The following is a 27,301-nucleotide window of genomic DNA, read 5'->3' as shown; positions in this document are numbered from 1 at the left end:
TATCTTTAAGTGCTTGTGGGACTGTGTATTGCAGAAGAAAATAAAAATATTGTGCCATTTTACACGTGCCTCTGGAGTGAGTCTGTGCCGGGTTGGGTGCTAGATGGTGCTAACTTCACACTACTTACACAAGATGTTGAACTTTTTGGAGTTCCTCCCTATTTTTGTCCAACTAGACCCCCAAAACCCTAATTATTAGATGATTTTAGACCATATTTTGTTTAGGAAATTACACTGTTATGATAAAGAGTCAACCAATAGGTGTCTTCAGCAAAAATGATCAGAAGGACTTGAAGCTGTGTATGCCACATCAACTAACCCCAGGGGCTTACCCCCTAATGGGATATGAAGGGTCAAAGTTATTCCTTTTCACAAAACTTATTTAGACCTTAAAACATTCTAACTGAAACATATATTTTAATATTTCTATTTTTCTTTATTATGTACATATACCTCATGAAATAAATCTTTACATTTCTTATGAACACCCCAAACTACAGTGGCTTACACTAATTCAGACTTTTCTCATGTTGTGTGTGATATCACTAAAATAAATCTCTCTATTATAAAAAAAATCTTGGAAGGAAGGATACGAGACGTGATTTTTCTTGGAAAGACACTCTTATGTCCCGTGAGAAGGAGATTTAACCATGCTCGTGGCCGAAAATAAAGGACAAAGAGTAGATGACAAAGTACAACGTCGTAAAGTATTAAAAAATGGCGCGGTATGCATGCAGAATAGGTTAGAGATAATGGAAGAAAGACAATTCCAGTCTCAAAAAAAGCATAGTAAAGATTGCATTAGCGCAAATAAACAGAAATTATTACTTGGTAAAATTACGGAACAGTGAAAAGAGATTGAATACTGTATATTGTTCAGATTTAAACTTTAAGTCAGAGACTTGTAGATCGTCTAATTCGTGTTGCCAACGAGAATTAAAAGATTCCAAAAACTTTGGCGCTGTATTTAGTCCCGTGAAACGGAGACTTTTAACATGAGATTCTTTCAAGTCACGCCCTACTTACAACTATTTTTAAACAAGACCACGGTCATCTAACCTCAGTCGCGTGAATACTTTTGTCAGACACAGTTCCTGTGCTCTCAGCTCTTAGTAATGTGAATGCTTTTGGCAGACACATTTCCTGCGCTCTCAGCTCTTATAAATTTTATCAAGACAATAATTTTATACGTTCTAGATGAAATGTCAACGACAAAGCGAAGAAGAAAGAGCATGGACAAACATTCGAGAAAGTCGTTTAATTTTTTAGAGAGAAAGAAACGATATTCACTCACATGCAGTTATAGGTTGCATTGTCACAATGCAAGTCAAAAAACAGAATCAAAATTCAATGCGATCTTGAAGAAAAGTTAATTCCAAATATTGCTTTTACTAAAGTTTTAAAGTAAAAGTGAAAATAATGCATATATATATATATAACATTTCCAATGAAAATAACAATCTATTTAAATTGTATATCCGGTAAACCAAACCCGGGGTTGGGCGAGAGCCCCCTAGTAAATAAATAAATAAGTAAATAAATAAATAAATAAATAAATAATATGTAGAAATAAGCAACAAAACATATATTTCATGACATATTGAATTATTTGTGCTCTCATGTCACTTTGTTTTATTGGTTTACTGTCATATTTCACTATACATTCATTTATTTGTGTATTTATTTATTTTTGTCATGCATTGGGCTACCTCCGCCAACACCCATTTACCAAGAAGTCTCTAACTTAGGTAGTTGCTAGACAGAGACACAAAAAGCCTAAAACACATTAGTAAAGCAAAGAAATATTAAGGCCACCCCTATTAAATTACTGTTGTTACCATAAAGAGGAAAAAAAGAAAAAGAAGAGAAACGGAATCTACTTTAGTGCTGCATGTAATTCATTGATTGCTCGCTCCAGCCCACGGCACATAACTGGCATCCCATGCTGCAAAGTATTAAGTCAGGTGGGGCCCGGTGAACCTCATCTGTTGAATTTAATGCGTTTGAGCAATTTTGTTAGAGCTTTTTGTATGCAATCTGTGGCTCATCCGGCTTTCTCTTTGATCACATCATTTTGTGAGCATAGAGAATCCTGCTCTTGTGCTTTCAGATGTCAAAACTGTTTGAATGCTGTAGTTTTGAGCTAATTGTACATGAGTCGTAAGCATGTCATGTTTTGCGAAAGCAAAAATGTTAATAAGAAGAACCGATAAAGGCATCCGCCTATTAGCACCCGTGCACTCCTGCTGCCTGATGGGTATTGCAGTTCTTGTGATGGCGCAGTTTTTGGGTTGCACTAAATCCATTCTCCCTAATATGACATGTAGTGTATCTTTTATGTTGAACTAATGACAACGGTCAAGCTAAATTTCATGAAGATCAGCTCAGTCATTTATGGGTGACTGGCACACAGGCAAACAGACATACAAACCAACAGCTCTCACTGACACAGTGGATAATTTTGCAGCCTTACAGCTCCAACGATCTTACAGAGAACCAGCAGCCATGCCACATGCACTTCAGAACTGGTCATCCACCAGAAGCTAAGTATGTTTAGGCCTGAGCAGCACTTGGATGGGAGACCAACCAGAAAAAGCTTGGGTTTCTGTAAAAACAGGTGTTGGCGAGGCCAGCGGGGGCACTTATCTTATGGTCTGAATGTGGATCAGAGCAATGACGGGGACACCATGCTGTAAAAATGGCATCGTCCTTTGAATGAGACACAACATCAAGATCCTGACTCTCTGTGGTCATAACAGATCCCTGGGCATCCTTCGTAAATAGTCAGGTGTATCCCGATGTCCTGGTTAAACTGCCCACCATGGCTTAGTCATTCTGGCCCCCTAATCATTCCCCGTCTCTAATTGGCTAACCATCTCTCACCATTTCACCACCTAACAGCTAATGTGTGGTGAGTGTACTGGCACAAAAATGGCTGCCATTGCATCATCCAGGTGGATGTTGCACATTAGAGTGAGCTGAAGAGGCTCCCACTCACAGTATAAAGCACTTTGAGTAGTGAGAAAAGTGCTACATAAATGCAAAGAATAATTTTTATTATTATTATTATTATTATTATAATTACTTCAAATCACTCTCTGTGTGCACTTTGCATGTTCTCTTTGTGTTAAACAGGCTTATACTAAAAACCCAAGGTTGAATCCCATCTCCTCAAAAACACAGAAGACTACACTTGTGAATGTGTCTGCCTGGCAATTGACTGGCATTCCTTCCAAGATTGCTTGCTCCATTGTTCCCAACGCTGTCAGCTTGAGCTGTGGCCCTGCCACTGTCTGTTTTAAGTTTCTTTAATTCCTTTCAGTTCACTCATTCACGTTCTCCTTCCTTGTGCCCACTGTGCCCGCTCCAAATGACCCTATACTCGTTCAGCAGGAAAAGAAAATGGGCATAAAAAATCCTATCGTGGAAGATAAACACTGCACCGTCTTCAGCAGGGGAAGAGAAGAAAAACAAAACTATAGAGTGGAACTGGAAGTATGTTATAAAGCGCTATATTTACTGAGGCCGCTCTTTCACTTTCCAAAGTAAACTCAAGCCAGAGAACATACTGAGCACGGGCAGAAAGCCTTTCCTAAAAGAGCTCAAAACGCCACTGGTTAAAAATTAATGACGATCAGGTACATTGCCACAAAGTCACAGAGCGACTTCCCTGTTTCAAGTCTCTGGAAGCAGGCTCAGCAGGAAAATCACACCCCTCCCCGCTTTGCATGATAATTCTAGCAGCCTAGCTGGTTGCTAAGAAGACGCTGACTCTTTTATTTCTCTTGTTTGCCCCAAGGCTGAAAATTCTGTCTGCCTAAATACCAGAAGTTTGGAGAGAATGCCTTGTAGTGTCATGACAGAGACAGAAGTGAGCACCGTTCCTTTCTAGAATTTACTTTACCCCCAAGCGCCCCTAACCAACACCACACATGAACTACTACACATTCTGACACTTCCAATTGACTGGATTTATTTACATGCATTGTCCATTACTCTGCTCTCATAAAAACACTGTGTAATAAAATCACTATAAAATCATCATAAACACAACAAATGTAATTAACTCCAAAATGATTAGATAGTCAGTCAGTCAGTCATTTTCTTACCCACTTAGTCCTGAACAGGGTCACAGGGGATGCTGGAGCCTATCCTAGCTACAGCTAGCATAGGGCGAAAAGCAGGAAGAATCCCTGGACAGGGTGCCAGTCCATCACAAGGTGAACACATTCACCCCAGCCACACACTGGGGCCAATTTAGTATCGCCAATCTACCCAGCATGCATGTCTTTGGAGTATGGGAAGAAACTGGAGCACCCGGAGGAAACTCACACAGGGAGGACCCAGGATGATCTCCTTACTGCAAGGCTGCAGCACTACCACTACACCACCATGCCCTATTTGATAGCGTTGCCAGGATTTCCCCCAATTTTCTTGGAAAACAATAGCCAGACACACACACACTTTCAGTCATCTGCTAGTTTACTATCATCGCTCCTGCTGGAGAAGCCATGGGCCACCTTACAGATCATTTGCAGGCCATGCGGCTAGACAGAAAGGCAATCGTGTCTGTCCTCTTTGGCACTTTTCCAAGCTGTTGCTGACTGCATCCCCAGTCTACCTCATCATTAGCAGCACTACACTTCACACAGCAAGCGGGCTTCTCTGGGCAGATCTGCCATTTAGCAGCATGATTTGCTCCGACAGTTCATCTCACTAAAAAGCAAACCAGCAAAAGTGAGTCAATCTGTACTGCTCAGCCCCTAAAACCTCCTGCCAATGCTTGCCACAACGTATCTCACACCATCGTGCAGCTGGCATGCCTGTAAAACTGGGTGTGAATGCATTCCAGTGCCACGGGAATCATTCAGCCGACTGCCTTTTTCTTCCTTACAGGCTGTCAAATCTCCGCAAAGGTAAAAGGCGAAACACATTTTTGTTGTATCATTAAGCAACTTTAAAAACAAACACTAAGAAGGAAATGGGGGACTGAAACTAGAGATGACAAAAATCATTTGAACCACCACTACTGCTTACCCACACACCAAAGAAAGAAGACAAGAAAAACAGAATCGATCTCTTCTCACCAATTTGGTTTGAATCCCCTGGAACAGCTGCTAACATGCAGCTAGGTGAACAACTTCCAGCCACAGTGCTTAGCCCCACCCCTGGACACAGACAGGCAAACTCTGGGAAGTCATGCCTCTTGGCTCTTCATGCATAAAAATAAAGAAAAAGGCGTGGCTAAGCCATGGCACACCAATGGAATCACATGTGTGGGTCCACCTCAGGCAAATTTCATTAGGCCTGAGAAAGGCTGCCTCTTTGCATACGTACACACGCGCACACTCCCAGCACTGACTACAGATGGGTGAAAGTACCACCACTCCAATCTGCCCCTTCACTTCACCTTTTTTTCTTATACAATGTAGACTCCCTCACAGTTTTCTACAAGACTGGGTTTGAATAAAATGCCTGCTCACTTTCGGTGTGGAGTTTGCATGATCTCTCCATGTGTTGAGGGGTTTTACTTCCACATCTCAGAGACGGGCAGACTAGATGAATCAGTGACTTTACATGCGCCTCTTGTAAGTGAGTTCTGGGGGCCGTCTGCCTGCAAAGCATGCGATAGACTGGTGTTCCACCTATGGATGATTCCTTCTTTTTGTTTTAGATTTCCAGGGTAGGCTCCAGTTCCCTAGCACACTAAAAAAGGGTACATGGGGTATTATTATAACAGTAGCTATGCTTACCTATCAGAATTTAAAAACAGTGTTCATTCTTTGCTCGTCCTCAGTATCTTCAAGTACCTTGGCCTCTCACACGGAGCTTCCTCTCCAGATTGCATTCCTGCTTCTCAGACTGTCACTTTGAAATGTCTTGCCCACCTCCTGTCCGCTTTTTGACTACCAGCAGTAGACAGGCCTACATTACCCAGAGTGAAAACATATTTTTTCTTTCTCATACTTTCCATCTTCAAAGTCGAATCTGGAGCTGGATATTGTTATGTATAAGATTATTTATTAAGAAAAGCGTATTGTTCTTTAGACTTTTATGAAAATTGTCCTCAGTTAACTGGACATGCTGTGCCGTTGCTATGATTTTCGATATTTCAGCATCCCAGACTGACTACTTCATATTAAATTGTTTTCCTTCTTTACTATCTGAATGGGTAGGCAAGGGGGTAGCTGATCTGATCTCAATAAGATGTAGTACTGGATGTCTATGTAATTTACCTATTGTAATGAATTCCATCAAAACATCAATAAAATATACAATATTAACATATGCAGTGTCACAACGTTATGTTGTATCTATTAAAAATGAAACTTTTGACACCTCTTGCCCCACCTTTAGATGCTGATTCTTTTTTAAAGTGTGGTCTTGAATTAAAATGCAATATACACGGAGCTGCGGCTAAGCAAATTGTAATACGTCTAGTCTGCTTTTAGTTATGACATGCGATCTATGGACATCAACTAAAATGTAATATGCTTTTGTATTGCATTTTAAACTGACACAAAAATTGCATGCTGTAGTGAAAAGCAATCAATCACTTGGTTGATATGTCACAATAAAACCAAAATCAAAGGTCCCACTTGCATACAGTATATAGTGCATTGGAACGCAGTTCACATTTGAACAACCTAGACAAGAGCAGGCCATTCAGCCAGCGAAGCTCGCAAGTCTTATTCACTTAATTCTTCTGAAAAAACATCATGTCCAGCTTTGAAAGTCCCTCAGTTCTTACTGTCTACCTCACTGTTTGGTAGATTTTTCCAAGTTTCTGTGTTTCTCTGTGTAAACGAAAACCTACAATGTTTGTGCAAAATTTACCCTTAACAAGTTTCCAACTGTGTCCCCGTGTTCTTAATGAACTCATTTTAAAATAACAGTTTTGATCCACTGGACTAATTTCCTTCATAATTTTAAACACTTCAATCATGTCGCCTCTTAATCTTCTTTTACATAAACTGTAAAGGCTCAGCTCTTTTAATCTTTCCTCATAATTCAACCGCTCTTCTCTGGACCTTTTCTAGCGCTGCTATGTCCTTTTTGTAGCCTGGAGACCAAAACTGCACACAGCACTCAAGATGAGGCCTCACCAGTGCATTATAAACCTTGAGCAGATCCTCCTTAGACTTGTACTCCACACATCAAGGCGCTAAATAACCTAACCTGTTAGCCTTCTTAATGGCTTCTGAACACTGTCGGGAAGTCAATAGCTTAGCGTCCACTATGACTCCTAAATCCTTCTCATAAGGTGTACTCGCGATTTTCTGACCGCCCATTGTGTATTCAAACCTAACATTTTTACTTGTACATGTAATACTTTACTTTTACAAGCATTCAATTTCATCTGCCACAAATCTGCCCAAGCCTGTATGCTGTCCAAGAGCTTCTGTAACAGTTCAACGGATTCCAAATTATCTGCCGATTCACCTATCTGCAAACTTAACAAGCTTGCTGTTTATATTCCTATCTGAATCATTTATATATATTACAAATAGCAGCGGCCCTAGCACTGACCCCTGTGGAACACCACTCTTAACATCGGCCAGTTCTGATGAGGTTCCTCGCACCATCACCTTCTGCTTCCTGTATCTGAGCCAATTCTGCACCCATCTAAAAACATCACCCTGAACTCCCACTTCTTTTAGTTTGATGCCCAACCTCTCATGTGGCACCTTGTCAAATGCTTTCTGAAAGTTAACATGTTGGTTTGTGTTTCATTTTGCCACAGATAATCTTCCATTACAAACAAGGCAGATTACATCTGGCCTGAAGAAGGGGCCCGAGTTGCCTCGAAAGCTTGCATATTGTAATCTTTTTAGTTAGCCAATAAAAGGGGTCATTTTGCTTGGCTTTTCTCTACAAACAAGGCAGAGTAAGGCTGAATTGAAGGTGATGTAGATTTGTCTCACATACTAAAAGTTTTCCACAAAGTAGTTGAGCACATTTCAGGGTTCAGTTGGCATGACAGATTAAAGAACGGCTGCCAATAAGGTTTTTTATTTGTTTTATCCTATTAATATGTGTTTACTGGGTAATGATGACAGTATCTCTTTTTTTGGTGATGACCACTAGGTCAGGTCTTAATCTATTTATATACAGTATATATATTTATATATATATATATACTGTGTGGAGAATGGCCTGGACACAGACAGGCAGACACCGATAGTTCACCCAACACACGTTTATTTACAATGTCCATATTTAAACAAGTGACACACACAACCCCCGTACTTCCCCAAAGTCCAGGCCTTCAACACAATGCCTTTCTCAGGTCCACCTCCACTCCTCTCCTCCCGAGCTCCGTCTCTCTTCCTCCCGACTCCAGCCATCGAATGGAGGGAGACGGCCCCTTTTATAATCACCCAGATGTGCTCCAGGTGCCCCCAATAAGCGACTGCCAGCATTCCCTGGTGTGGCTGAAGCTCTCCAGGTGTCCCTGGTCTTATTCCCCCCAGCACTTCCAGGTGTGGCGGAGGTACTGAGGGCCAGGGCTCCTCAGGCATTTGGGCACCCCTGGCGGTGACCACGGGCCCCTATAGGATTGAGCTCTAAGCTCTGTTCCCGTGGTCCCCAAAGACACCAGGGTGGTCGCCCCCTCGTGGACTGGAGGAGGCGTAATCTCTCCTCCGGTCCTTTTGAGTGTCCCAGCCGGGTAACACCCCCAGCCGCTTGCCACAACTGTATATAATCCAACATCTGTCTGTCTGTATGTCTGTCTGCTTTTCATGAGATAACTACTTAACGGATTTAGATCAGGTTTTTTTCTGTAATTTGCTTGAACATTCCGGTTGATTTTGTGACTTCTCTCATTGCGCTAAGTATCAGAGTTCACTTACAGTACCGATTTATTTGTGCGAATCTGACAGAGACACAGCGGGCCGAGGGGATGAGGGTGGGGCCCTCATCACTCACGCGCCAGCCTCCGCTCGAGTCGGTCTACCTCTCGCCATGTGTTGGAGTGTACCTTATCACCGCTTAGCTAGCAATACATGTTTGTTTAACAGATATTATCATCTACAGATTGTTAAGGAGTAACAGTTGACGTTTTTGAGAGATCAGAGCTACAGTACGTGTGTTTTAGAGGGTAGCTGCTGATTGCCAGAGATATCACGGCCACGTGCTTTTTATCCCACACGACCACGATCAGATACAGCACCAAGGTTTGACGTTGGAGTGTACCTTCCTTTGGCTTGACCAGAATAACATTTTTTAATTGATTTTTAAAGTTTGTCCTATTTCACTACTACGTGGGTGGAGCTACGGGGGACAGTTAGAAAATAATTAATATAATTCATTCTTAATTTGTCCTCTTTGCATTGGAGCAAATGTTGTCAATCTGGGAAGCCCTTATGTTTGACTGTTCTGTTTTTGCTGCTTATAAATCACTGGGATTTTGAAGTTGACAGTGGACTCATCCAAACCACATCATTTTGTTTTATCCATTCACTATTTTTGTGAGCTTGCCTTGTTTATTATAGGAGTATAGAAGACAGAAAATTTAAAGGCAGCATATGGCACATGGCAGGAAATAACCCTCGATGGGACAGTGATTTATTGCACAGTGCACACACTTTCATGCTTACTCACACCAGGTTATTAGAGAGTGACCACTTAACTCAACTTGCATGTCTTTGGGATGTGTAAAGGAAAAAAGTGCTACGAAAAAAACCCACAAAGACACAAGTAGAAAGCATGCGCTTCACAAAGACTATGCTTGGGGATTTTATGTTGCCTTACTGCATTTTACACATAAAATTTTCAATGCAGGTCTGGTGGAAGGTTAGTGGTGTAATAGAAAAACCACCTCTGGATAGATGTTACTCCGTCACAGTGACAATCACCCTCAGTTCCCAAAAACAATATGAAGTCCCCAATCATCCCTGCCTGTGTATCATTATGTATAATGTATATCACATTAGAGAACTCCACATGGTCACATGAAGATAATGTGTGAACACCACATAGACAGGGCCTGGGCCGACAGCTATACCCAGCTCCCTAGAACTGCAAAATAGCATCATCTGCTGTATGTCTACGCTTCCTATATTTTGTCAATTTTAATTAAATTCAATAAGAAAAAAAAACTATGATGGCTCACAATGTAAGGATATTTGTATTCTAAGGATTGAATATGACAAAGTGTTTGTTTTTAAATGTTGGCACAGTCCACCCCCACACACTATATAATAATGCAGGCCGGGAGCCAGGAAGCAAACTCACCACACTGTGAGCTGTGAAATCGGTGGGGAGCTAAATTTTCGCATAAACAGATTAAGGAAAGGTTGAATAACCATCCAATTTCATATTCTCGTATTCTAGTTCAGGTTTAAAAGTGTCTAAAGCCAATGCAACATACTCCATATGGAAGAAGCTAATACCTATGAGGTGACAATCAAGTCCAGATGAGGTATCTGTAAATTAATAGAAAAACAACTGACTCACAACTAGGTCTGTCAAACATATCACGACACAAGACATCCCCATCCTGCTCCACTATGAGTGCATGAGAAAAGGCCCCTAAGTGGACGGAGAGAGCTTGGCGAGGCGGCATGCTAGAGGAAACATCAAGAAGAATCTGTTCAGCTGGAGGCAGTTATGAGAACCTGTGTGCTGCAGATAGGGTGAGGAGGCACCAGAAAGTCTTGAGTAGCAAGAAGTCTCATGCTGGAGACCAGACAACTGGGAGTCAGACGCCTATGTACACTGTAAGTACAATCATCCAATATGCATGTGAATTGCTCTGGTGTCCAGAAGAATATTTGTAGGTTTGGAGATGTTTTCTGTGGCACCTAACAGTGGAGAAGCTTGCTTAGATGAGCTAATGTTAATCAGTTTACCACTTTGGTAAAAAAACAAACATATCCATTCATTTAGGAGGTGAACTACTCATTCTACGTGGTGTCTCTTTCTCTGCTGCCTCAGAACTCTTTACAGTTGTAAGAGACGGGGACACTGTGGGAAGATGGTGGGAGACAAAGTTCTTACCTAGCCCAGAAGTACTACTGGATAACGAGGACGAAAACCCTGAAGTACCTCTGGGCTGATATGAAACTCAAGTTCTCTATCTGACCCGGAAATGCTGGCAAGTCATGGGAAGAAAGAACAGAAGCACATCCGGGTCAACGACTATTTAAAGGACTGCTGAAGACCCAACAGGCGAGCCAGAGTCAGGGGAGCTTGCTGGGAGGTTTGGAGGAGAAAACACAGCGAGAGAGAGAATTGTGATTAGTGTATTATTTGTCTGTTATTTGTGGCTGTGGTGCTTAGGGGCCATTATTTATACAAGAAGAAAGAAAATAAATTAATTCTTGGTGCTTTTACCCTGTGTCCTGCGTGTCTGTCTGTTGGGTTTAAGGGGTAACAGTGACCCCTAGCGTCCACACAGTCTATCTATAGACAGTGTCCTTCATAATATTTAAGACAAAGACACATTTTTCCTTGATTTACACACAGTTTGTTAACAATTCAAACGTTATCAAAGTGCACATTGTAGACTTTAACTTAAAGCTATTTACATACATTTAAGTCACACCATGTAGAAATGACAAAACTTCTATTCATGGTGCCCCCATTTTAGGGCACCATAATGTATGGGACAAAGCAATGGCAGCTATACTAAAGCAGTCACATTTAGGACTTTTGTCGCATATATCTTGTATGCAATGACTGCTTGAAGTCTGCGATTCATTTTGTATCAGTATGCTGCTGCTGGATTATGTGAATTTCCCCTTGGGATTAATAAAGTATCTATCTATCTATCACCAGGTGACGAGGATCTTCTCTGATGATGCTCTGCCAAGCCTCTAATGCATCTTGAGCTCCTGCTTGTTTCGGGGGCTTCTACCCCTAAATTTTCTCTTCAGTATAGGGAAGGCCTGCTTATTTGGTATTTAAATCAGGTGACTGGCTTGGCCATTCAAGAATTTTATATTTTTTAGCCTCGAAAAACCCCTGTGTTGTCTTAGCAGAATGTTTGGGATCGTTATCTTGTAGGACAAAGAGCCAACCAATGAGTTTGTAGGCAATTGCCGGAACTTAAGCAGATAAGACATTTCTATACACTTCAGAATTCATCATGATACCACTGTCAGAAGTTACATCGTTAATGAAGAGAAGTGTGTTGGCACCTGTGGTAGCCGTACATGCCCATGTCATAACATCCCACCACCAGGTTTAACAGATGAGGTGGTCTGCTTTGGATCCTGGGCAGTTCCTTTACTTCTCCACACTTTGCTCTTGCCGTCTCTCTGATGCAGGTTCATCTTTGACTTGTGTATCCACAGGACCTTTTTCCAGAATTCTGCAGGCTTTTTAAATCCTTTTTTGCAAACTAATCTGTTTGTGGCTAACTAGTGCTTTGCATCTTGCAGGGTGGCCTCTGTATTTCTGTTCATGTCTTATGTGGATAGTCGTCCCTGACACATCCACATGGTTCTCCTGAAGACTGTTTCTGATGTGTCAGACAAGCGTTTGGGGCTTTTTGTCATCGGCAGTGGAGGCCTTCCTGAGCTCACCTGTGCACTTTTTCGTCTTAATGATATTCCAGACAGTTGATTTTTGTAATCCTAAGGTTTTATCAATGTCTCTAATTATTTCAGTCATGTTTTACAGTTTCATAATGGTTTCTTTGACTTTCATTGGCACATCTCTTGTTGAACAATGGCAGCCACTGACGCAAGTCCAGGTATCTTATGGCTTCACTAATGAAGAAATGAAACCCACCTGAGCAATCACAAACAAGTGATGCCCTGTGTTATGGTGCCCTGAAATGGGGGGACTATGTAGACATATACTGTATGCAAATATATGCAAACACCCTTAAAATGAAAGTCTGCAATGTACACTTTAATCGTCTGTATTGTTAGTTAAATTTCTAAACTGTGGAGCACAGGAGTAAATTAAGGAAATATATGTCACTATCCCAAACATCATGGAGGGCACTGTACATGCATTACATGCCAATCACATTTTTTAAAAAACAATGACGCATCTAAAACATCCAAATATAAATACATAGCAATATGGAAGGGAAAAACAAAATGTTACTTGCCCAAGTTCAACTATCCCAAGCCAGTTGGCTGTCTAGAATTCATAAATGAACTCCAAACACAAGTAAACATCAAAAGTGTTACTGGGATAGGGTGAAGGTCTGACAGGCAATCACTAGAAATGACACATCCACTCCATAATCTTGGTCCAAGATCAGGAAGGATAACTTGATCTTAATAAATACCAAACACTGCAGAAAGCTCACTACACAAGGCACTAAAGAAAGCTAAGAATGGATGATAGTGAGCCAGCTTTTAACCTAACAATATGCAATTCCCTGCCTTTTCTCATTTTTCATTTATGAATACAACTATGGATCACCATTTTAATCCAAATACTGCATCCGTACTCTCTACCGTTATGTGAATTTTCTTTTTTAATGTCACACAACTTTAAGACGATTTTGCTTTATTAAGAGCAGGAAACAATATACCGTATATAGTGTTGACAGCAGATAACTCGGCAGTTTTACCAAATATGGAAACCCTTTATAGACTTCAACAGTAAAGTGTATTTTTCTGGTGCACACTGTAAAAGAGCCGTCCATTTATAATTTTATTTTCAAAGCCACTACTTCTGTCACCAGCAGGAAGTATCAGACAGCAGAGAAGATGTCATTACACTGAAAAATAAGTGCAATATGTTGAGACTGAGAGAGAAAAGACTGCCGAACATAACCCACAAATATAAGTCATTAATCTTAACAATATCCACTACTTAAACCTTGTTGAACACTTACTTATTTAACTATTTTAAATCACTCTAAACAGCACCATCTAGAACACCAAATCTGATTGATTATTGTGACCCATACTAACAGCAGGCTGTCTTGTTCTCCTCAGCTGGAACACACCAGCCTACCTAGTATAACACAGTGGAATATAATCCATCCATCCATTTTCTAACCCGCTGAATCCGAATACAGGGTCACGGGGGTCTGCTGGAGCCAATCCCAGCCAACACAGGGCACAAGGCAGGAACCAATCCTGGGCAGGGTGCCAACCCACCGCAGGACACACACAAACACACACCAAGCACACACTAGGGCCAATTTAGAATCGCCAATCCACCTAACCTGCATGTCTTTGGATTGTGGGAGGAAACCGAGCGCCGGAGGAAACCCACGCAGACACAGGGAGAACTTGCAAACTCCACGCAGGGAGGACCCGGGAAGCGAACCCGGGTCTCCTAACTGCGAGGCAGCAGTGCTACCACTGCGCCACCGTGCCGCCCCAGTGGAATATAATAAAACCTAAAATTAGGAAGAAATTCAATTTTAAACAACAAGGAACAATTACACATTTTTCAGCATATGGCAACCGTCTTCAACTAACACACTCTAAAGCCATCGCTGAACTTTATTTGTAGGCTGATGACCTTTTACTGTACTCTTCCTGTTCTTGCTCTCATCTATCATGTGGACAAAAGAGATTAGATAAAATTAATATTAGATGGCACCCTAGTAATATAATAATGCGTAGGGCCTTCTTTTGCTCTTGAAATAGCCTCAGTTCTTAATGGCATGGATTCCACAGGACATTGGAAAAATTCCTTTGAGAGTCTGGTCCATGCTGAAAAGATCACCTCATGCAATTCGTCAGATTTGTCAGCTGCAGACTCATTCTGCAAATCTCCTGTTCTACCACATCCTACTAAAGGTGATCCACTGGCTTCAGATCCAGTGAGTGGGAAGGCCACTGAAGAACACCAAAATCATTGTCATGTTCATGAAACCAGTTCAAGATGACTTCTGCTGGAGCAATATCAGGCTGGAAATAGCCATTAGAAGATAGGAATTGTGACCATGAAGGAATGCACAACACATGCTCATCAACAGTACTCAAATAGGCCACGTCATTCAAGTGATTAATGGGCCCAAAGTGTGCCAAGAAAACAATCCCCACACCACTGCACCTCCACCAATGTGGGCTGTTGACACAAGGCAAGTTGGAAGCATGGATTTGTACTGTTGGGAGACAAATTCTGACCCTAAATCTTTTGTGCCTCAGCAGAAATTGAGATTCATCAGAGCAGACTCCATTATTCTAGTCTTCAACTGTCCACTTTTTTTTCACCCTGTGCCCACTGCAGTTACAGATTTCTGTTCATGGCTAACAGGTTTGGAACCCACTGTGGTCTTCTGTGGTTGTAGCCTTTCCACCACAGGGTTTGACGTGTTTTCTACTAACCACACAGTGATTATTTAAGTTTCCGTAGCCTTTCTGTCAGCTTGAATCAGTCCAGCCATTCTCCACTGATATTTCTCGTCAAGTTGTTCACGAGATGTTTTCCATTTTTCACACCATTCTGAGTAAACTCTAGAGATTGCTTTGTGTGAAAATTCCTGGAGATCACCAGCTATAGAAATACTCAAAGCAGCCTGTATGGCACCAACATCAAAATCTCTGGGGTTACATTTGTTCCCCATTGTTGAGTTGCTGCAATGTAATTGACTGATTTGATAATTGCATGCATCAGCAGATATACAGGTGTTCCTAAACATTTGCACAGTGACTGTATGCTCAGCTTATAACTATTTATGTATGTTTAACCTATTCTAGGAACAAAGGCAAAAAATAATATTTGAGCGACCACAGTGTTAAGACACTATACAAGAAAGAAAATAATGTGGTTAACAAATGCAGGGAGTTTTCAGCTAAAAGTCAAAGAACTATTACTTTTCCAGCAAGATAAAGTTTAAGTGTGAATCTGCAACTCGCGAATGAATGGCTCATTGTCTGCTTATAGAAAATACAGCGAGACAGTAATCAAGTGTCAGATTAGTGTGCAATTCCCTCGGAAAGCGTTGCACATTTGGCTGGTGAACATATGAACGAAAAGAACTGTCTCATGATTATACATGTTCTATTACCGTAAGTAAAATGCAGCTGTGCATTAAATAGCATTTTATTTCTTGCTTCACATGGCAAAAGGGAACGTCACCTTGTCACCTATTAGTTGGACATGACCTGCATGACAGACTGTCAATGCTAAGCGTGACACCATTTATTTTTTGCTCTACTTATTTATTTTTTCATTTTATTGAATTAATTAAAATCAAATAACTCTCCATACACATAGCTCGAGTTTTACAAAAAGAAAAAAAAAAAGTTTGAAACAAATCAACCCTCACCCCTAGAAAGAGAGCCAGGCCAGCAGTGTAAAACGTTATGCTAGTAAAGCCAAATGAATAGCTAAATTAATAAATGGAGTAAAAGAGGGGAGAGAACCTGCTCCCCCAATTTAAATGCTTATTTTAAAATGTTACTGATAAGATCCTGCCAGGTTTTGAAAAAGTTTTGCACAGATCCTCTAAGTGAGAATTTGATTTTTTTCCAGTTTCAAATAGTATAGAACATCAGTTACCCACTGACTTAGAATTGGAAAGTTAGGTTTCTTCCAGTTGAGCAAAACAAGTCCACGTGCCAATAGTGTAGTAAAGGCAATTCCAGTTTGTTTGTTCTTCTCCACTTTACGCCCCTCAGTGAGCCCACCAAACACAACTGTTAGTGGATTAGCAGGGATTGTGACACCAAGGCCGTCTGAAAGGCATTTAAAGATTTTGGTCCAGAATGATGTTAATTTGGTGTAGGCCCAAAACATGTGACCCAGTGAGGCCGGAGCTTGACTACTGTGTTCGCAGGTTGGATTTTGCCCTGGAAACATTTTGGACAATTTTACACAAACGCGATGTGCTCGATATGTCATTTTAATTGGAATAATTCTATGCTTTGTGCATATGGAGCTTGAGTGAATTCTGTGCATTGCTACTTTCCACTCCTTTTCTCCTACTACTTATTATAGCGTCACAACAGTGAAGGCTATTCTAGTTTTGGGATATACAACAACTTACGATTCTTTCATGTAGTCGCATTCTGAGATCTGATTTGCACAAATAAAATTACTCAACAGTTCTTTTCCAAGCACACTGTATTCTTGTAGTTGCAGAAACAACAACAGCTAAAACAAAAAAGGATATTTTTCTTTAACAAATTTCAAGTCTACTTCTGTTCTCTGCAGAGCTGCTCTCCCTGTAGAGTGGCAGGGATGCAACCTTCCACATTTATCTAAAAGATAGAAGTACCTCTCTGGGGAAGGCCAACTTACACTAGAGAAACACACATTTATAAAGACGTTTATTGTCCTGAGACTTTTGTGTTAAGGCAGTTGACATTCAGCTGATCCTGCATTCTTGTGGTTTATATGAGAAAGTGCGTTTTCATTGTAACCAAACTGACCCTAGAAAGCAAAAGCACAGACTTCCCCACCTCATGCATCACAGCGTGAAGACTTTAGTAAGAAGGGTATTTTGATCTTTGGTAGGTTTCTGTGCCCACGACTTTTGTTTTGTGTGTTGGACAATGTAAGATGGACATTTTCATTTGTTTTCTAAAAGTTTTCTGCATACTGTTGGTATAAAATATACGTCTTTTTTCTTTTTCTAATAGAGGGAGTCCATTTCTGATGTTAGTGTTTTTTTGTTAGAAGCCTCCAATGAAAAGGTGTAACTATTGTTATTTCTCAATGGCATTTGTTTTAAAATGGATGTCACCATTTGCTGTGATTTACCGATCTGCTCCAAAAAGCTTATTCTCACGTGCACAAAGCTGGGAGTGCTGTGACGATTTTGTTTTATCATTTCTCCAATGCTGTGGGTACCATCCAGTCACCCCTGTTAAGAGTAAACAGAGATATGCAGGTGAATGAGCCTTTGGTGATAACGGACTCTCTGTTCAGCAGACAGCAGTTTATGAGACTCAAGGACTGTGAGCAACACTGGAGCAGCACAAGGAACTCCCTGACTCCTTTTCTCTTCCTTGTGTTCACCTCAGACTATAAATATTACTTCAGGTCATGTCTCTGGCAGAAATTCTCAGATGACTCTTCACTTATGGGGTGTATTGATAAAGGGGTGAGCCAGAGTATAGGAGTCAGGTGGAGAACTTTGTTTTTTGGTGCAAAGAGAATTGTCTACAACTTAACATCAGCAAAACCAAGGAACTGCTTATCGACTTTCACAGCACCAAACAGCCTCCATGTCCGGTCACTATTCAAGAAATGGAGGCAGAGGTGGTCCACTTCTACAGGTACTTCAGGGTCCACATAACGGACAGGCTGGACTGGTCTCATAATACAGAGGAACTGCTTAAAAAAGTGCCGAACAGGCTCTTCTTCCTTAGGAGACCATGTGCCATTAATGTGGGAAGTGACATCCTTCACATTGTCTACAACTCTGTGATGGCCAGTGTGATTTTCTACACTTTGGTGTGTTGGGCTGGTAACATCACTTCAAGAGATGCCCTCTGAAACAACTGAATCAAGCTAATTAAAAGGGTAGGCTCAGTTATGGGACACAGTCTGGACCCCCAGGAGGTCATAGCAAAGTGTCATTATGAAAAACACTACACATCCCCCCTCTCACACACTAATACTGACGACTTTCAGCCAATGAATTAATTATTCAGCAGAAGTGTGTCGAGAAACATTACTGGGGGATCCTTCATACCAACAGAAATACGTCTTCATAATAGCTCACTTAAACTGTGACAGCCAAGTCTAAAGTTTTCTTTTTTTTAATTTGTCTTCCCTTTTAGTCATACTGGTGCGCATTTGGACCATAGTGTGTGTGTGTATATACTGTATGTATTTATCTAGCTAGTTATGTATTTATTTATTTGAAGAGCTTCTGTAAAAAGCCAAATTTGACACGAGAGACAAAAAAGGTCCATCTATCTATGCCTATTTAAGATGGCGGTGCAGTAGAAATTACATTCAAGTTAAAGGATAAACTCTCTAAAATCTTCATTTTTAACAAGCCATTTCTTTGGAAGAAGTTTATTTTGTGGTTTTGGAGCATTTAGCCTGCTTGTACGAGAATGCAGATTCAAAACAAAAATTCTACTATTGCTTCTTTTGAGAAGCATTGTTCCTAGATGTAGAGTTTTGCTGATGGTTCTTAACTACAACGTTGTTTTTTTGCCACTCTCTGACTAGTAGAACTCCCAGTTACAAATTTTGGCAGGTCCATTAACCACACATTACCTCCGGCTCCTTTAATTATTTCAAATCTGCCTTTTTCCACTTATACCTTATAATGACTGTTTTGCGACTCACTGTAAGGCAATTTTCTTACGTAAGAGAAAGTTAAAGAAGTCTTGAACATTTATACCCTCTTGCCAGGTTCTTTGAGTGCGTGTTTGTTTTTGTCATGTGTTAGGTTGAAATTATGTGCATTTTATGTTTTATTTTTTTAAATTTTGAGATATCATTTTTCACATTGTTACCAAATACCGAAAAAAAAAATTGTGGTTTTTTTTTGTTATGTGATATTATAATTATTTTCCACCTCTTTAAATCTTCTGCCATTCCATGTTCTTTGTTGGCAGAGCCTTGAGAGGTGGGACCATCCTGATGCCACCACTCCTGAGCCCTCCTTTACACTGAAGTTTTCAGCTCAGGAGTAGGATTATTTTCGTTTACTGTTGGATTTTCTGATTATTGTTGCTCTCTACCGCTCATTTAAGGATTATGATTACTGGACAGTGTTTTGGGCCTTTTGTTTCTGTTAGGGTTGCCTTTTAGGCAACTTCTCTTTGCCTCTTTTTGCTCTGCTGAGTTCTTTCCTAAATTTTGTTATTTTTGTGAAGTCAATCATTTATTTATACAGATTCTTTGCTTGTCCAGTTCATATAAGCCGAAGGTTGACAGTGTCACGCACGAGCGCATCGGGAGAAGTTGAAAGACCCGACGCGCACCGCGATAAACCCGGCCGGGGGACAAAGACAGCGTACTAACCTCTCTCTCCTTTGTCCCGTAGAAAAGACGAAGCGACATCGCCGTAAAACCCGAAACACACAACGGTCTCTACTTCCAGGTTCCTTTCTTCCATCTGGTCCCCCAAAGATGACGTCATCCTCCCACAATCCATCATGCCTTCCCAGCAACCATCACGACTGATTTCCGGCCCATCCCGTTATATTGTCCCCCCAAACCCGCCATCTTTGTCTTATGATTTTGAGATTTTGTATGTCTGAAAAGAAAGACCTAATTTTTGTTACAGTATACGGGGCCTTTATGCTCGTGTCTTGTGCTTCCTTTTACAGTTACCCTTCTCTTTGTAGGACTTTCATTATAGATTTTGATAGTTGTTTTGCCAACACCTCAATTTTGGGCCTGCTGGGCAGACCAGGCAGGTTTCTGGCATGCTTCCTAGCTTATTTGGGATTCCTTTTTGCTCTGAAGTTCATGACAGTTTTGTGGATTTGATTTAGTTTATTTGATTCTTTTCTTCTGGTTTTTGGACTCTAGCCTCAAGACCGACCTTTATTCTTTTAGTGTTTTCTCATGGCCACTTCCCCCTGACACTGAAAGTACGCCTTCACCTGATGGTGTGTGATTTCCATTTCAAATTTAAACACCTTTTTAGTTTATATTGCTTATTGCTTGTAGAAGGTAGTTATGAGGTGCCAATGATAGGTTGGCCATCTAACACTGTGAAGAGGATTACATGTGCTCTGGTTTGTGTCTTGTATTTGCCCCATTTTTTGACATCCATTGCACAACCAATCTACCTGGAAGGGGGTCTCTCTCTGAGTTGCCTTTCCCAAAATTTCTTCCATTTTTTTCCTGACAAGTTTTTTTGGGAGTTTTTTCTTGTCTTCTTGGGAAGTCAAGGCTAGGGAGGCTGTCAAAAAAACAAGGCCTGTTAAGGCCCACTGAGGCATTCCTTGTGTGATTTTGGGCCATATAAGAAATAAATTGTTGTTGTATGTCACCAAGAGCACCAATCTATGGGGCAGCTGTCACACTCTCTAAAAAACTTCAGTGGCCTTCAGATCTCACTGAAATTGAAGAAAAAAATGTAAATTCCAGTGTAACACAGTATGGGCAGGACTCATCATGAAGCTAGCTGTATTAGCAAGCACAAGGGCATGACTCACTGTTATCAAGGTGACAAGAACGTCACAGCCTGTCGCTCGGCAAACTGATAACAGTTGGAATGCATCTCATCAAATTGCATAACGGAAAGGCTCTGTATACAGAGATGCACGACTGTCAGCGGCAAAGCAAAATGTACACTGAAACCTGCGTTTAGCTGCATCAGAGAATAATTATATTTTTAATGTGGTGCTTTGAGAAGTCAAGCAAAATGACACCTTTTATTGGCTAACTGAACAGATTACAATGTGCCAGCTTTCCAGGCAACTCAGGCCCCTTCTTCAGGCAGTTTGTAATCAACATCCTACTAATATGATGCTTAAAACGTTTTTGTCCACTCTGCTGTGGTCAAACACCATATTCTTTTATTGATATTTTCTGGAACTGCCCAGCAGCTTTTAATATCTTGTCAGTCATTTCAAATTATATGACATCTGTTTTATCCATAAAGACACCTTTTTCTCCTGACATATTTCTACTCTTTGAAATTGCTACTACTTAACCTAAAGCAGGAAAGGTTCTTTTCACTAAGCTAGCACTAATATCATAGTGGATAAATACCAACCTTCTCTCCTTTACCTACCTGAAAGCCATTTTAGTTTTAGAGAGAAGGATTAACCGGTCAACACAAGATAACATTTAAGCTTGGTAAGAACTAACATACAGTAACTAGACAGCAATTCTCTCCCTAATACAAATGGTGGTTTTGGGGGGAGATCCTCTCTTATTTTCTTGCTGGACTCTAGCAGGCAAGTTAAAGGCAGGAGAGTGCTGAAGTGCGGTGGGGTAGCTCTTGATTTATCTAGACGTTTGTATACTGTACTGAAGAAGGTCCTATGCAGTAAGTGTCACGTGTATTGTATCTCTTTGGCATTGTAACATGCCTGTTCATCCTTGTATAATAAAAAAATGATCACAAAATAAAAGATGCTTAAAAATAAAAAGATCAGAACTGTGCACAAAGAGGCACAGACAGATTACCTCAAGTTTAAACACACCAAGATGGAGAAAAGGAGCTTGTGAGAAGCTGATTTCAGTTAGGAGATTATTATTAATACTGTGCACAACTAACAATAGAGGCTTAAACACATTATTTCTGAGTTAAGATTTATTTCCCTTGACTTTTTCTGACTTCCTGACCTCAGTCTGCACGATCTGGTAGGATCAAAAGTATGTCAGCCTTCATTAATGTGTGCATTATTCTGGTCAGAAGAGCTGAAGAGGGTTTAGGGTGGTAGGGGGGTACGGTGGGATAGAACACTTTTATCTGGTTTGCTAAAGGAAGGAGGCACTTTTAAACAATACAATGTTTTCCATACATGTTATTTGGTTAGTATATACTGTCAAGTCAGCATCATTGGGTTCACAGTCATGGTCCTGGTTTGTTCAGTTTAGCTGGGTGCCATCCCCCCAAATGTGTTTCCTGCAGTCTCTGTGGTTTCCCTGGCTTCCTTTTGGGGTATCACCCATAGCTGCTCACACAAACTCTAGCCATGTCTTTCTCACCCTGTCTCTCGGTCTCATCCCCTCCACCTCCATCTCTATGCACCTCTTCACCGACTCATTTCCTCCACATGCCTAGCCTACCATAGTTGTTTTTTTCTCGACCCACCACCTATTGAGTGCATACCAAGGCTTTCCCTTAACTGATCAGTTTAAAATACATAAACCAGGGGTGGCCAACTCTCATCCTGGAGAGCCACAGTGGCTACAGGTTTTCATTCTAACTATTTTCTTAATTATTGACTAGTTTATTCTAATAATTAATTTAATTTATTTGCTATTTAAGACTCAGACCCTTTAAATCAGGACTGGGTAACATCAGTCCCAGAGGGACGCTGGGGCTTCAGGTTTTTGTTTCAACCCAATTGCTTCATGAGAGATCATTCATTGCTGATGAGCACGAATTGCAGGTTCATTTTAGTTGTCTCGTTTGTTAAGATTTTGAACCCTTAATTGCTTATTTTAGTCTTAAACAGCAGTATTCAGTTTTTTTAACTGCTGCTTGTTAGCAATAAGATCTAAATGATAAAGGAACAAGCGGCTCTCCGTCTCGCTTGTCTCCATTTCCACCCGTGTGTATTCATCATTCACTGTTTGGTTTACTTACGTACTCAGAAGGAAACTGAAGAGAAAGTGAAGAGTTGGAACTTACTCATCCGTGTTAGGCTTCAAATCACTCTATTGTCTTGTAAATGTGTTGATAAGCAGCAAGCAGCCTGCTATACCATCGCCCCACCGCCGCTCAAAGTATTCTCAGCTCTGTTTACCTGCGTGTCAGTTGGTTAGAGTCGTATAGAGTAAATACTATATCGTTATTTGGAACACATGCTTTTCATGTGTGTTCCATTTCTACAACAATCTATACAAACACATCATTAAAACAAAAACGTTTTTCATATTTTCATAACTGTACTTGTTTTGTTATATTTGTACCTTTTGTGAAAGTGTTTATTTGATATTTGAACTTCACACATTATATGCTTCATGTCTACATTTTGTCAATTATTACTAAAACATGAAAAACTTTTCTGTTTTAACAATATGTTTACATAGATTGTTGTAGACACCGAACACACATGAATTAAATGTGTTCCAAATAACGATACAGTATTTACTCTATACAACTCTAACCAACTGACACGCAGGTAAACAGAGCTGAGAAAACTTTGAGCGGCGGTGGAGGGATGGTATAGCAGGCTGCTTGCTGCTTATCAACACATTTACAAGACAAAAGAGGCTGATGGAGAGGTGCGAAGGGATTTAAGGTGGAACGGATTTACACGTTTTTTCGTAGGCTTTGGTAATTCCAGTGTTAAATACAGTTTGAAATTCAATCAGGTGTGTTGGTTGCAATGGTGACATTCCATGTTAAGCTAATGATCTGCTACTGGTTTCAACTTTCTTGGTCAGACATAGTGGCAGAAAAATAGTTTTAAATGCTCAAGAAATATTTTAGCACTTAGCATAAAGTTACCTGTTAAATAAGCATAAGATTACACTTTGAATTGCCAAACATAAGAAGGAACGATAAGACTTAAAGAAGATAAAGAATATGAATGTGAACACTGATTAAAGGATGTTAAATCTTCTCAAAGCAGATTGGAAGGTAACAAAATTAAATTATTATGTACTATGTGACAAAAAATGTAATTGCATTTAAAATTCTTGTATTTCACAAATCAGGTATATAATTGACACCCTTTGCATATTTAAAATGTTTTTTAATTCTGAAATATAGTAATTGTGGTATACTACATGCTTCCCATTCAGTTTCCCTCATCCCACCTAACAGGAAAAGAAAGAAAATGAGAAGCATAACAAGTTAGCAAGATACCTAGAGTGCAGAGTGAGTGTGTATGATCAGAACTTAAATTCACGCATGTTGCTTGATGACAGGGTTGATGAATACTGACACATACTGGACTGATTTCCAACAAAATGAAATTCATCATGCAGTTTTATGTAGTTTAGTATATTCTGTTGGCCAGGGCTGATATCAGTTTTGTACCCACCTAAAGTTAACATCTCACTCAGATGAAACAAGAAAGAGGATATGAAAATCGATCCACTGATGATGATAATTGTAAAATTAATTACTAATTGTAAAATGGTAGTACTTGGAATTAATCAAGATGAGAGAGCAAGTTAGTACTGCAGCAATACGTAACATGGTAATTTGTTCACAGAGCAAAATTCTTCCATCAGGTAACAAAACAAAAGGCTATTAGTGGTTAGGATTAAACAGTATGTCCACAAAGGTCTTCTCCTGATACTCTGGAGGTGTGCAAGGTTAATTAAGTTAAATGAACCCAGCGTCTGTAAATATCCTGACAGACTTTCAGGGTTAACTGATATTTTACAGTGTGAGCACGGGCCCTGTGATAAACCTATAGCTTGTGCTCAGCTAGTTCCTGCCTTTCGTTTGATGCTGTTGTGTGCATGGATTCATGCTGCTGGCACCAAATTCTGGCCCTACCATCTAGACTACATTTTCCCAGTAAGCATCTGGCCTGTTTTGGGGAGTTTGTGCCCACTGCAGGCTGAGCTTTCTGTTGCTGGCTGACAGAACTGGAACCCAACAAGGTCTCCTGCTGTTGCAGCACATCTGGCTCAAAGTTCACCATCTTGTACACTCTGAGATGTCTTTCCACTCATCACAGTTGTACAGAGTAATTATCTAAGTTACTGTAACCTTCCTCTCAGCTCACACCAGTCTGTTTGTTCTCCTCTGACCATTCACACTTCTGTCGATAGAACTGCCACTCACTGGATATTTTTTTGCTTTACACACCATTCTGAGTAAACTCTAGGGACTGTTGTGCATTAAAATCCCAGGAGATCAGAAGTTGCAGAAATATTCAAGCTAGCCCGTCTGGCAACATAATGTATTAGAAAGCACTGAGATCACATTTTTTCCCATTCTGGTGTTTGATGTCAAGAGAGATGAGGCTAGGGGGCCGTTAAAAAAACAGGGCCTATTTAAGGCCATTGAGGAATTCCTTGTGTGTCTTTGGGCTATACATGAAATACATTTTGGTTGTTGTTGTTTATATGAGCATTACCTGACCTGTATCTGCATGACTGTATGTATTGCACTGCTGCCACGATTGGCTGATACATAAGTGCAGCTTAAAGCAAATGTTCCTAATAATTTGCTCAGTGAGTGTGTATCATATTCAAGACACTTCATTTTATGCACATTATAAGGATAAAGAACAGTACTGCAGGCATTTAAAATCTGGTGGAAGGGACAGTTTTACTGTAAGAATTTAAAGTGAACAGTAAAAATAGCTGAAGCAGTTAGTGAAGCAAAGCAATGCAAGGACAACATGTTTAAGAGATGAGCACATTTTAAAAAGTGCTTTTGTTCTTCATTTACTTAGGAAAATAAGAGCCACTGATGATAGCATCTGCTCTGCATCACCTCGCCTACTGCCCTAAACAGTACTGAGTGTGGGCACAGCTTAGACCAGCATGGCGCAGTCAAAGAGGCGGCACATGTTACAAGAAAGGGTCAGATCACTGCATATTGTATGAATTTAAAATATTATATCTTACAGCAATTAGTAAGTGTTGATTCAGCCAGACCAGACGTTAGTAAAATGTTGGACTTCTCTAACATTTTCAATCAATTCAAAAAATAAATACTTATTATATGAAAATAATTTGTGCCCTTTCTATTTATCTCTGTTACAAAGGAACGACCAACAGTAAGGAATTCCTCAAATTCCCATACAAAAGACAAATCTCAGAAGACCTCCAAAGACTTGGACATGTGAATAAAATTACACTAAAACATTTATTTAACGCTAAAATTACTTTTTTTGCAAAACACTGTTACTGTTTTTTTCTAACAAAACGTTTTGAAATGGGATGACATCATAGAGGAACATGTGGAGAGCTCCGTTTTACTTTTCTTAATTTAGTAATCCTTACCTGTGTTACTAGAGATGTTTAGTCATATATTTCCATTTTTTTCCATGCAAATTCCGTTTTCTTGGGTGTCATCTGGTGATGTCATTACCAGTTGAAGCGTTCTTGTGTACGCCTCATGCTGCATGGCATGTTACTTAATGAATTGAAGACTTATGTGCAAAGGAAAACTTTGTTTTTTTGTAAAGAAACTAACAGGATTTTAAACGCTTGCTTGCCTTGTGATTTCAAGTTCATTTTACCCCTTTTAATTACAGCAATCATCCTTGATGTTTCAATGAAAGAAACCACACTGAATCCTGACTTTGTTTCTTAATACAGAAATTGCTGCTAATATCTATACAATTTCATGCAGAGATCTAAATGGTTCCCGCAGACCAGGATCTGTCAGAGTTCTATAGTCAGTATGAACAGCTCAGATGTAAATAAAATGGCCTACTCTAAGCAGTGTCAATAAATATTGAGTTGAGAAGTAGTGTGGTAAGTAGGATACAGACTCGATCAAGTTTTATTTCTTCACAAAAACTTTTCAATATATTTCCTGTTTCATGGAGTATGCATGATGGTGTGGACCCTGTGATCATCAGAGGTGACTGTGTGCAGAGGGTGCAGACCTATAAATATCTGGGAGTGCAGCTGGATGACAAATTGGACTGGACTGCCAATACTGATGCTATATGTAAGAAAGCTCAGAGCAGACTTTACTTTCTGAGAAGGTTGGCATCCTTCAACATCTGCAGTAAGATGCTGCAGATGTTCTACCAGGCGGTTGTGGCGAGTGCCCTCTTCTACGCGGTGGTGTGCTGGGGTGGCAGCATAAAGATGAAAGACGCCTCACGCCTGGACAAACTTGTTAAGA

At 40.3% G+C, this 27,301-nt stretch overlaps 1 protein-coding gene across 5 annotated transcripts in view; it reads right to left on the bottom strand.

The window, feature by feature from the left end:
• rab27b (RAB27B, member RAS oncogene family) overlaps positions 1 to 27,301 on the bottom strand; it is a 376,281-nt gene that overhangs the window by 181,719 nt on the left and 167,261 nt on the right. Inside the window, exon 1 of one of the 5 annotated variants that reach the window (XM_039750427.1) lies at positions 5,088 to 5,178. The exons of the other annotated variants lie outside the window; for them this stretch is intronic. The gene's annotated coding sequence lies outside the window, so the exon portion shown is untranslated. Of the gene's footprint in view, positions 1 to 5,087; positions 5,179 to 27,301 lie in introns of those variants that run through there. 5 annotated transcript variants of the gene reach the window in all.

The sequence above is a fragment of the Polypterus senegalus genome, chromosome 4, assembly GCF_016835505.1.
Source record: "Polypterus senegalus isolate Bchr_013 chromosome 4, ASM1683550v1, whole genome shotgun sequence".
NCBI classification, from domain to species: domain Eukaryota; kingdom Metazoa; phylum Chordata; class Cladistia; order Polypteriformes; family Polypteridae; genus Polypterus; species Polypterus senegalus.
This window is presented reverse-complemented; position numbering and strand designations above follow the sequence as displayed.